Raw genomic sequence first — 11905 nt, forward strand, 5'->3', positions numbered from 1 at the left:
TATTGCTCTCCCGGGGAGTATATGCAGAGTTATTTATAACTCGAAATATACTCTTTTGCTCTGCTATCTTTCTTTTTCTCTTTCTTTCTTTCTCTCTCTCTTTTTTTTTATGATTTCATCGGGCACGCGAGCAGCATTCCCGATGGGAGTAGCCCCCGAGGCTACAGCCAAGGACTTGTACTTGGTTGTAGGCTCCACGCCTTATGCCGCTATACTTTCTTTTATCTCCCGAAGTTTTATAATTTCTCGGGTGCGCGAACAGCGCTCCCGATGGGAGTAGCCCCCGAGGCTATGAGTAAATATTTGTATTTGATCATAGGCTCACGCCATTTCTCTTTTATCTTTCTGGATCTTTTCTTTTTTCCAAAGTAGCCCCCGAGCATTTGATCAAAAACTTGTATTTGATCAAAGGCTCAGCATTATTTTTACATGTCGCCTTTTATGAAGCTGGTGAGGCGAATTTTTTCTTCTGCCAAGGTGACGTTATTGCTGACGATAGCCACGATTGCAAGTCCGAAAATCGCGAGAAGTTTTCTCCTGCTGCCTTGCGGGCCCAATTTATCCACTATTTTGACACGTCGTGTAAGTGGGGGACACACGTTCTCCGCTTTTTTTGGCACACGTACCGTAACTTCTCCGATGTTAAAATACTTTTTTACCCTTGTTTCCACGTGGCTATCATCTGCCGCACACTTTTCTTATCCAACGGTCCGCCGCTTCGCCGCACCTCTATATAAGTTCTTCTTCTTCCTTCTTGAGCACTTCCGCTCACGCCGCACCTCTGCTCTCCTCTGCAAAACCTCCTCCTGCGCTCCTCAATCCCCTAAGCTCATCTTCTCGAAGTTGTATTCCTGCGCCATTGTTGATGCCACCGCGTCGTTTGACCAGGCACAGCACGCCGGAATCATCAATGGCCGCCGTGGATCTGGGAACCGCGGAGTGGGAAAGGTCCAAGATTTCCACCCAGGACATCAATCTGCTGAAGAAGCTGGGAATCAGCAAGAAGCCCAAAGCGCTGAGCTTCCCTAGCGAGGAAAGCTACCCAACCCCTCCAATGGGGTATCGGATAAGTTTTGTCAACCACCTCATCTGTGGTCTTTCCACCCCCATTCATCCTTTTCTCCGCGGACTGCTCTTTATTTACGGTCTGCAACTTCACCACCTCACGCCCAATTCCATCCTCCATATCTCCATTTTCATCACCCTTTGCGAGGCCTTCCTTGGCGTCCAGCCTAACTGGGCGCTATGGAAGCGCATTTTCTTTTGTCGCCGTAATGGCTCTCCCAACATCGCCTATAATATAGGCGGCGTTGTTATTTCCGTTCGCCCCACCGTCGATTACTTCGACGTCAAACTTCCTGACTCAGTCCAGGGGTGGCGCAAGAAGTGGTTGTACATTCAGGAAGAAAACCATGGATGTGCTGAAGACAACATCCCTCCCTTCGATGGTGCCGAGAAAATCCTTCGCCGCCGCTCCTGGGACGCAGAGGCTACCGAAGAAGAAAAAATAGCGACAGAAGCCCTGATGACTCGCATCCATGAGTTGCAAAATACTCGCGGCAAAGAATTGTCAGGTATCCAAATCACGGCATATTTTCTTAGGACTAGAGTGCAGCCGCTCGAGCTCGCAAATACCCTCTCCGGAAATATGTCGGCGACAAGGACGCAGATCGGTTGTCAGCGGATTTAGAGGTCAAGGACTTAGAAAAGCTTGTCCGAAAAATCTCGTCTCTCAGCAAAAAAGATCCGTTCCCTTCTTCTTGCCGTGTAAAACCATTCAGCGCCGCTAACCCACTTCCCAAGGTAACCTTTGTCGATTGATTTGTTATTGCTTTGCTATCTTTTTTGTAACTTCTTTTCTGATATCTTCCCCTGTTTTTTTTGTACAGAACCATCCAAATCTATTCTCGCTTCCTCCTCTTCCTGAAGGTGGAGAAGTCGAGGAAAGGGCCGTTGTCACTGATGACAACCAAGATGCCCCCTCCTTTGTGAATGAACCCGTGGATTCTTTAAAATTTGCGGGATCTTCTGAAAAAGATGCTGCCTCCGAAGGCACTGCATCGGCGCAATCTCCTCCTCCTGCTGTTTCTCCAAGGAACAAAAGGAAGAGGAATGATGTCGAAGATTCCGGCACCTCCAAAGCCGAAGAAGTTGGTCCTTCACGTCAGAAGGCAACTTATGATCCATATCTTGAATCCCTCATCAGCTCGTAAGTCACTTTTATTTCCCCTTATTTCTGTACTCGAAGATTTTTGTCTTATCTTGCTTTTTATGCTGTCGATTTTTAATCGCAGTGATGATGAGGAAGAAGTACCAACTATTGATGTGGCTGCTCGAACAAGCACGTCACATACTTTAATTATTTCGGAGACGCCAGTTGAGGGAGAAGAATCCTCGCCTCCTCAACAAAACGTTGGCGCCACCACTCCTCCTTCAAGCCCTCTTGTTCCTTCACCAAAAAGGACAAGGGTTGAAACAATCCCGGAGCCTACCCTCCAATTGGGTAGCTCCTCCAATTCTCTCTTGGATGATGTAAGTTCTTGGTTTTCTTGTCATTATCTATATTTCCTCTGTTTGCTTTTTCATGCCTTCATATTTTTCCCATACCAACGTTTTCTCTCTTTGTTCTTCTTTGATAGCCTATGATCAAAGAGCTTGTTCGCATCGGTGCCCAATTCATTGGGTACCGTGAGTATGCTCGACAAGACCGAAGGTAATAACTTTTTTGTTGCCCCTTGTTTATAGCTTCTTGCTCCTATCTTGTCGCCATTTTGATGATTCTTTACTATTTTGGCAGAGAAACTTGCAGAGGCCAACAAGCTTGTCGACACGCTTGCTCAAAAACTAGAGCAAAGCGAAACGGCTCGCAAAAAAGCTGAACTTGACGCTAGCCAAGCTAAAGCAGAGGCTGAGAAGGCCAAGGCAAAAGCTGCTGGTGTCGACGATCTGCAAAAGAGACTTGATGATGCCGAAACTGGCTTGAACGAGCACAAGGCCGCACAGGCTACTCGTGAAAAGGGGATCATCAAGCGCTTGAACACGCAGAACCGGCGCTTCCTCGGTAATTTTGTCGATCCCTTCTATCTTTCTTAGACTTGCTTTTTCTTACTTGCTGTCGACTGATGTCTACGTTCCCCCTCCTTTCCTGTAGACAGTGTTGGGCCTCCAAGAGCAGAGGTTTGTAGAACAGCAGCAAGTTTTCCCTTAAGTGGATCACCCAAGGTTTATCGAACTCAGGGAGGAAGAGGTCAAAGATATCCCTCTCATGCAACCCTGCAACCACAAAGCAAGAAGTCTCTTGTGTCCCCAACACACCAAATAGGTGCACTAGTTCGGCGAAGAGATAGTGAAATACAGGTGGTATGAATAAGTATGAGCAGTAGCAACGGTGCCAGAAAATAGCTTGCTGGCGTGTAGTTGATGGTGGTAGTATTGCAGCAGTAGTAACACAGTAAAACAGTAAACAAGCAGTAGTAACACAGCAGTAGTAAACAAGTAGCGATAGCAGTATTTAAGAACAAGGCCTAGGGATTACACTTTCACTAGTGGACACTCTCAACATTGATCACATAACAGAATAGATAAATGCATACTCTACACTTTTGTTGGATGATGAACACATTGCGTAGGATTACACGAACCCTCAATGCCGGAGTTAACAAGCTCCACAATAATGCTCATGTTTAAGTAACCTTATAGTGTAAGATAGATCAAAGAACTAAACCAAGTACTAACATAGCATGCACACTGTCACCTTCATGCATATGTAGGAGGAATAGATCACATCAATATTATCATAGCAATAGTTAACTTCGCAATCTACAAGAGATCATGATCATAGCATAAACCAAGTACTAACACGGTGCACACACCGTCACCTTTACACACGTGCGGGAGGAATAGAACTACTTTAATAACTTTGCTAGAGTAGCACATAGATAATAGTGATACAAAACTCATATGAATCTCAATCATGTAAAGCAGCTCATGAGATCATTGTATTGAGGTACATGGGAGAGAGATTAACCACATAGCTACCGGTACAGCCCCGAGCCTCGATGGAGAACTACTCCCTCTTCATGGGAGCAGCAGCGGTGATGAAGATGGCGGTGGAGATGGCAGCGGTGTCGATGGAGAAGCCTTCCGGGGGCACTTCCCCGCCCCCAGATCTTGGCCTCGCGATGGCGGCGGCTCTGGAAGGTTTCTGTGGTTTTCGTCCAACGCCTCAGGGTTTTCAATCCAGGGGCTTTATATAGGTGAAGAGGCGGCGCAGGAGGGCTTCTGGGGGGGCCCACACCACAGGGCGGCGCGGCCCCCTCCGGCCGCGCCGGGTGTGGTGTGGGGCCCCCGTGGCTCCCTCCGGCGGCTCTCGGGTGTTCTGGATGGTTCCGGGAAAAATAGGAACCCGGGCATTGATTTCGTCCGATTCGAGAATATTTCGTTACTAGGATTTCGAAACCAAAAACAGCAGAAAACGAGAACCGGCACTTCGGCATCTTGTTAATAGGTTAGTTCCAGAAAATGCACGAATATGACATAAAGTGTGCATAAAACATGTAGATAACATCAACAATGTGGCATGGAACATAAGAAATTATCGATACGTCGGAGACGTATCAGCATCCCCAAGCTTAGTTCTGGCTCGTCCCGAGCGGGTAAAACGATAACACGGATAATTTCGGAGTGACATGCCATCATAACCTTGATCATACTATTTGTAAATCATATGTAGTGAATGCAGCGATCAAAACAATGTATGTGACATGAGTAAACAAGTGAATCATATAGCAAAGACTTTTCATGAATAGCACTTCAAGACAAGCATCAATTAAGTCTTGCATAAGAGTTAACTCATAAAGCAATAATTCAAAGTAAAGGTATTGAAGCAACACAAAAGAAGATTAAGTTTCAGCGGTTGCTTTCAACTTGTAACATGTATATCTCATGGATATTGTCAACATAGAGTAATATAATAAGTGCAATATGCAAGTATGTAGGAATCAATGCACAGTTCACACAAGTGTTTGCTTCTTAAGGTGGAGAGAAATAGGTGAACTGACTCAACATTGAAAGTAAAAGAATGGTCCTCCATAGAGGAAAAGCATCGATTGCTATATTTGTGCTAGAGCTTTGATTTTGAAAACATGAAACAATTTTGTCAACGGTAGTAATAAAGCATATGCATCATGTAAATTATATCTTATAAGTTGCAAGCCTCATGCATAGTATACCAATAGTGCCCGCACCTTGTCCTAATTAGCTTGGACTACCGGATCATCACAATGCACATGTTTTAACCAAGTGTCACAAAGGGGTACCTCTATGCCGCTCGTACAAAGGTCTAAGGAGAAAGCTCGCATTGGATTTCTCGCTATTGATTATTCTCAACTTAGACATCCATACCGGGACAACATAGACAACAGATAATGGACTCCTCTTTTATGCATAAGCATGTAACAACAATTAATAATTTTCTCATATGAGATTGAGGATATTTGTCCAAAACTGAAACTTCCACCATGGATCATGGCTTTAGTTAGCGGCCCAATGTTCTTCTCTAACAATATGCATGCTTAACCATAAGGTGGTAGATCGCTCTTACTTCGGACAAGACGAACATGCATAGCAACTCACATGAAATTCAACAACGAATAGTTGATGGCGTCCCCGATGAACATGGTTATCGCACAACAAGCAACTTAATAAGAGATAAAGTGCATAATTACATATTCAATACCACAATAGTTTTTAAGCTATTTGTCCCATGAGCTATATATTGCAAAGGTGAATGATGGAATTTTAAAGGTAGCACTCAAGCAATTTACTTTGGAATGGCGGAAAATACCATGTAGTAGGTAGGTATGGTGGACACAAATGGCATAGTGTTGTTTGGCTCAAGGATTTGGATGCATGAGAAGTATTCCCTCTCGATACAAGGTTTAGGCTAGCAAGGTTGTTTGAAGCAAACACAAGCACGAACTAGTACAGACAAAACTCACATAAAAGATATATTACAAGCATTATAAAACTATACATCGTCTTCCTTGTTGTTCAAACATCTTACTAGAAAATATCTAGACTCTAGAGAAACCACTCATGCAAACCCAAATTTTAACAAGCTCTATGTATTTCCTCACTAATGGGTGCAAGGTATATGATGCAAGAGCTTAAACAAGAGCACAACAATTGCCAAGTATCACATTATTCAAGACATCACACCAATTTCTACATGTAGCATTTTCCAATTCCAACCATATAATAATTTAACGAAGCAGTTTCAACCTTCGCCATGAATATTATGAGCTAAGAACACATGTGTTCATACGAACCAGCGGAGCGTGTCTCTCTCCCACACAAGCATTTATTCAAACACAAACAAAAACAAAAGCATACGGACGCTCCAAGTAAAGCACATAAGATGTGACCGAATAAAAATATAGTTTCAAGAGAAGGAACCCGATAATTTGTCGATGAAGAAGGGGATGCCTTGGGCATCCCCAAGCTTAGACGCTTGAGTCTTCTTGAAATATGCAGGGATGAACCACCGGGGCATCCCCAAGCTTAGAGCTTTCACTCTTCTTGATCATAGTATATCATCCTCCTTTCTTGACCCTTGAAAACTTCCTCCACACCAAACTCGAAACAACTCATTAGAGGGTTAGTGCACAATAAAAATTAACATATTCAGAGGTGACACAATCATTCTTAACACTTCTGGACATTGCATAATGCTACTCGGACATTAGTGGATCAAAGAAATTCATCCAACATAGCAAAAGAGGCAATGCGAAATAAAAGGCAGAATCTGTCAAAACAGAACGAGTTCGTATTGACGAATTTTAAAATGGCACCAGACTTGCTCAAATGAAAATTCTCAAATTGAATGAAAGTTGCGTACATATCCGAGGATCATGCACGTAAATTGGCTTAATTTTCTGAGCTACCTACAGGGAGGTAGACCCAGATTCGTGACAACAAAGAAATCTGGAACTGTGCGAGTAATCCAAATCTAGTACTTACTTTTCTATCAACGGCTTTACTTGGCACAACAAAACACAAAACTAAGATAAGGAGAGGTTGCTACAGTAGTAAACAACTTCCAAGACACAAATATAAAACAAAGTACTGTAGCAAAATAACACATGGGTTATCTCCCAAGAAGTTCTTTTCTTTATAGCCATTAAGATGGGCTCAGCAGTTTTAATGATGCACTCGCAAGAAATAGTATTTGAAGCAAAAGAGAGCATCATGAGGCAAATTCAAAAACACATTTAAGTCTAACATGCTTCCTATGCATAGGAATCTTGTAAATAAACAAGTTCATGAAGAGCAAAGTAACAAGCATAGGAAGATAAAACAAGTGTAGCTTGAAAAATTTCAGCACATAGAGAGGTATTTTAGTAACATGAAAATTTCTACAACCATATTTTCCTCTCTCATAATAATTTTCAGTAGCATCATGAACAAACTCAACAATATAACTATCACATAAAGCATTCTTATCATGAGTCTCATGCATAAAATTATTACTCTCCACATAAGCATAGTTATTCTTATTAATTGTAGTAGGAGCAAATTCAACAAAGTAGCTATCATTATTATTCTCATCAAGTGTAGGACGCATAGTATTATCATCATAAAAATTACTCTCCATAGTAGGCGGCACTAAAAGACCAATATCATTATAATCATCATAAATAGGAGGCAAAGTATCATCAAAGAAAATTTTCTCCTCAATGCTTGGTGGACTAAAAAGATCATGCTCATCAAAACCAGCTTCCCCAAGCTTAGAATTTTCCATATCATTAGCAACAATGGTGTTCAAAGTATTCATGCTAACATGTTCCATGGGTTTTTTAATTTTCGCATTAAACCATTCATGTCTTGACTCGAGAAATAGTACAAAGAGCTCACGGATGTTTTCCATTATGCCTAACTAGTGTAAACAAGAAACAAAAAGTTGCAATTGCAGGATCTAAAGGAAATAGCTTCGAGCACAAACACAATGGCGCCAGAAAAGTACTTTACCTGAAACCGAAGTATGAGTGCCTTTTACCTTTTCTCCCCGGCAACGGCGCCGGAAAAGTGCTTGATGTCTACGTTCCCCTCCTTTCCCGTAGACAGTGTTGGGCCTCCAAGAGCAGAGGTTTGTAGAACAACGAAGCAAGTTTTCCCTTAAGTGGATCACCCAAGGTTTATCGAACTTAGGGAGGAAGAGGTCAAAGATATCCCTCTCATGCAACCCCGCAACCACAAAGCAAGAAGTCTCTTGTGTCCCCAACACACCAAATAGGTGCACTAGTTCGGCGAAGAGATAGTGAAATACAGGTGGTATGAATAAGTATGAGCAGTAGCAACGGTGCCGTGAAAATAGCTTGCCGGCGTGTAGTTGATGGTGGTAGTATTGCAAGCAGTAGTAACACAAGTAAAACAAGAACAAGCAGTAGTAATGCAAGCAGTAGTAAACAAGTAGCGATAGCGATATTTAAGAACAAGGCCTAGGGATTACACTTTCACTAGTGGACACTCTCAACATTGATCACATAACGGAATAGATAAATGCATACTCTACACTTTTGTTGGATGATGAACACATTGCGTAGGATTACACGAACCCTCAATGCCGGAGTTAACAAGCTCCACAATAATGCTCATGTTTAAGTAACCTTATAGTGTAAGATAGATCAAAGAACTAAACCAAGTACTAACATAGCATGCACACTGTCACCTTCATGCATATGTAGGAGGAATAGATCACATCAATATTATCATAGCAATAGTTAACTTCGCAATCTACAAGAGATCATGATCATAGCATAAACCAAGTACTAACACGGTGCACACACTCGTCACCTTTACACACGTGCAGGAGGAATAGAACTACTTTAATAACTTTGCTAGAGTAGCACATAGATAATAGTGATACAAAACTCATATGAATCTCAATCATGTAAAGCAGCTCATGAGATCATTGTATTGAGGTACATGGGAGAGAGATTAACCACATAGCTACCGTACGACCCCGAGCCTCGATGGAGAACTACTCCCTCTTCATGGGAGCAGCAGCGGTGATGAAGATGGCGGTGGAGATGGCAGCGGTGTCGATGGAGAAGCCTTCCGGGGCACTTCCCCGCCCCGCATCTTGGCCTCGCGATGGCGGCGGCTCCGGAAGGTTTCGTGGTTTTCGTCCAACGCCTCGTGGTTTTCGATCCAGGGGCTTTATATAGGTGAAGAGGCGGCGCAGAGGGCTTCGGGGGCCCACACCATAGGCGGCGTGGCCCCCTCCGGCCGCGCCGGGTGTGGTGTGGGGCCCCCGTGGCTCCCTCCGGCGGCTCTCGGGTGTTCCGGATGGTTCCGGGAAAAATAGGAACCCGGGCATTGATTTCGTCCGATTCCGAGAATATTTCGTTACTAGGATTTCGAAACCAAAAACAGCAGAAAACAGGAACCGGCACTTCGGCATCTTGTTAATAGGTTAGTTCCAGAAAATGCACGAATATGACATAAAGTGTGCATAAAACATGTAGATAACATCAACAATGTGGCATGGAACATAAGAAATTATCGATACGTCGGAGACGTATCATCGACCAACATATATTTTCTGTGGCAGGTCAAACAAACCAAGAATTTGATCTTGAGAATCCCGACAATGATCCTCTCCTTGACGCACTCTCTTATCTGGAGTTTCACGGAACCGAAGTTCGCGAAGGCATGGAGCATGCTGACGCAGGATTATCAAAGCTGTTCCCCTACTTCTTCCCGAAGAAAGAGGAGCCCAAGACTTTCCTTCCCCTTGCCAAGGATTTCAATCCATCGGAGGATCTTGGACTGAAGATGCGCCAGGAGAACATGAAGATTGCTGTCGAGAGCACTGTTGCCTTGGTCGTTGACAGCCAACAAACTGTTGACTGGATGAAGGTTGGCGACACCGAACAGATAGAGCAAACAAAATGGCGATCTTTGATCAAGGCAACCAAGCCCAACACGAAGAAAATCCTGGCCTATCTCGGAATCAAGCCATCTGCAACTCCTAGCTCATCAAGGCCGGAGGTCTAGTTGAATGCCTCTTCTTTTTTCTTTCTTTGTTTTTTCTTTTTCTTTTGCTATTGTCGCCATACTAGCTTTGGCGACAATTAGTTCAGTAGTCCTTTTGGAGAACTCCTTCTGTAATATCCATGTAATTTTCCTGGAAATCAATGAAATTCTCCCTTGCACTATTATTGATCCTGAGACTTTCTTTTACAGTTAATATTTGATAACTACTCGACCAATCCTTGCTCTGCTGATACTTCGCCTGCTTCTTCATTCTCGAAGAAAGCCCTTACCGGAGATTTTTCAAGTGAACACTTGTCGCAAGATTTGCAAGAACTTCGCCAACAACTCCAATCCATGAAGAAACAAACTCTTGCGATGATGGAACAATCTCGACAAGCGTCCGAGAGAGAGAAAATTGCTCTTCAACAGGCAAAAGAAGCCATTGCTGCGAAGGATGCTGCTGTTGCTGAGGCTACCGAAACTTCTTCTCGCGAAAATTATATGCTTCAACTGATGACTGACGCCAGCTTGGACATGACAGGTATGTTTCCTGTTCATAACCATGTTGGATGTTGTTCTTGTTGTTTTTTCTTTCCCTGATAATTTGTTTGCTGTGCCAGGCTTATTTTTGGATACTGCTGCTGAAGACCAACGTGTTGAAGCTCGAGCCAATATTTTGCTTAGACTGGCTGCACAACATGGGTCTAACTTTTGGGTTACTCCTGAGCGCACCCGCCAAATTGTCAGATTCCAAGATCGCGCGACTCAGGTCCGTGACTTCCTCGACTTCTGTACGAAGACTTTATTTTTAGTTTATGGAACCATGTTCCCTCGGAACAAGATGCCGTAGACCCTTCCAGCCTTTAATGGAAAAATTTCGAGATGCTCCTCGAATCCATGGTTTTGTGCGGGCTCAACTCTCTGCTGGCGCAAGGTTTGCCATGATGATGATAAAAATTTGCTATCCAAAATTGCCCATGGATCAAATTGTTCCCACGTGCCTGGCTAAAATGTCGAAGAAGAAGAGAAATATGGGCAAGATTGATGATTTGGTGACTCCTGTCGCCGAAGATATGATGGATGAACTTCTTCGGATGGATGCTGAGTTCTTCGTGAAGGGAAGCTATGCTGAGCATAGTACTCGTCCTTCTACTGAGCGTATAACCATAGACCATGTGCTAGGTTTCCATTGAGGATTTTTGTTTCTTTTCTTGATGTAGCTCCACCATTGATATGTCTTTGTGTATTTGTACACATAATCTATATTGTAAAGTTGTCAACTCTGTATTATTTCTATTTTTGATCGCTGAGCCCCCGAGCCTTTGGCTGGAGTTTATACTGTTTTTCTATCTCAAAGATTTTTTCCTCTTGTCATAAGAAGATATATTTATTTTTCCCTCGATGGGTTACAAGCCCCCGAGTGTCTTGGTGTCGAAGTTCTATATTTTTGTTGCGAGGTTTTCAGACCAAAGCAATGAGATTTTGATGAGTATACTATATTTATAATTTGTTAGCTTCCGATGTTATATTTGGCGAGGTATTATTGTACCAAGGCGAAATATTTCGGTAAGTCTAGTTTATCTATATTGTATGTATTTTGTAACTTGAAGGCGTTGAGCCCCCGAGCGTGTCGAAGAATAAGAAGTATATCTCCACTATCTTTATTATATTGCAGCACCGCGAGCCCGCCTCATTAAAAACCTTTCCGGCCCCACTCTGCGTCCCGAAAGGAAAAGAGTGCGTCTGAAAACCGCGGCGTTTCAAGACATTGTATTTTTACAAAGGAGGACTATATTTCGACTCTAGGCGTAGAACCATCCGAGCTGCGCCATGTTCCAGGGTTTTTCTCGGAACCCCGTCTTCTTGT

The sequence above is a fragment of the Lolium rigidum genome, chromosome 2 (genome assembly GCF_022539505.1).
Source record: "Lolium rigidum isolate FL_2022 chromosome 2, APGP_CSIRO_Lrig_0.1, whole genome shotgun sequence".
NCBI lineage: Eukaryota > Viridiplantae > Streptophyta > Magnoliopsida > Poales > Poaceae > Lolium > Lolium rigidum.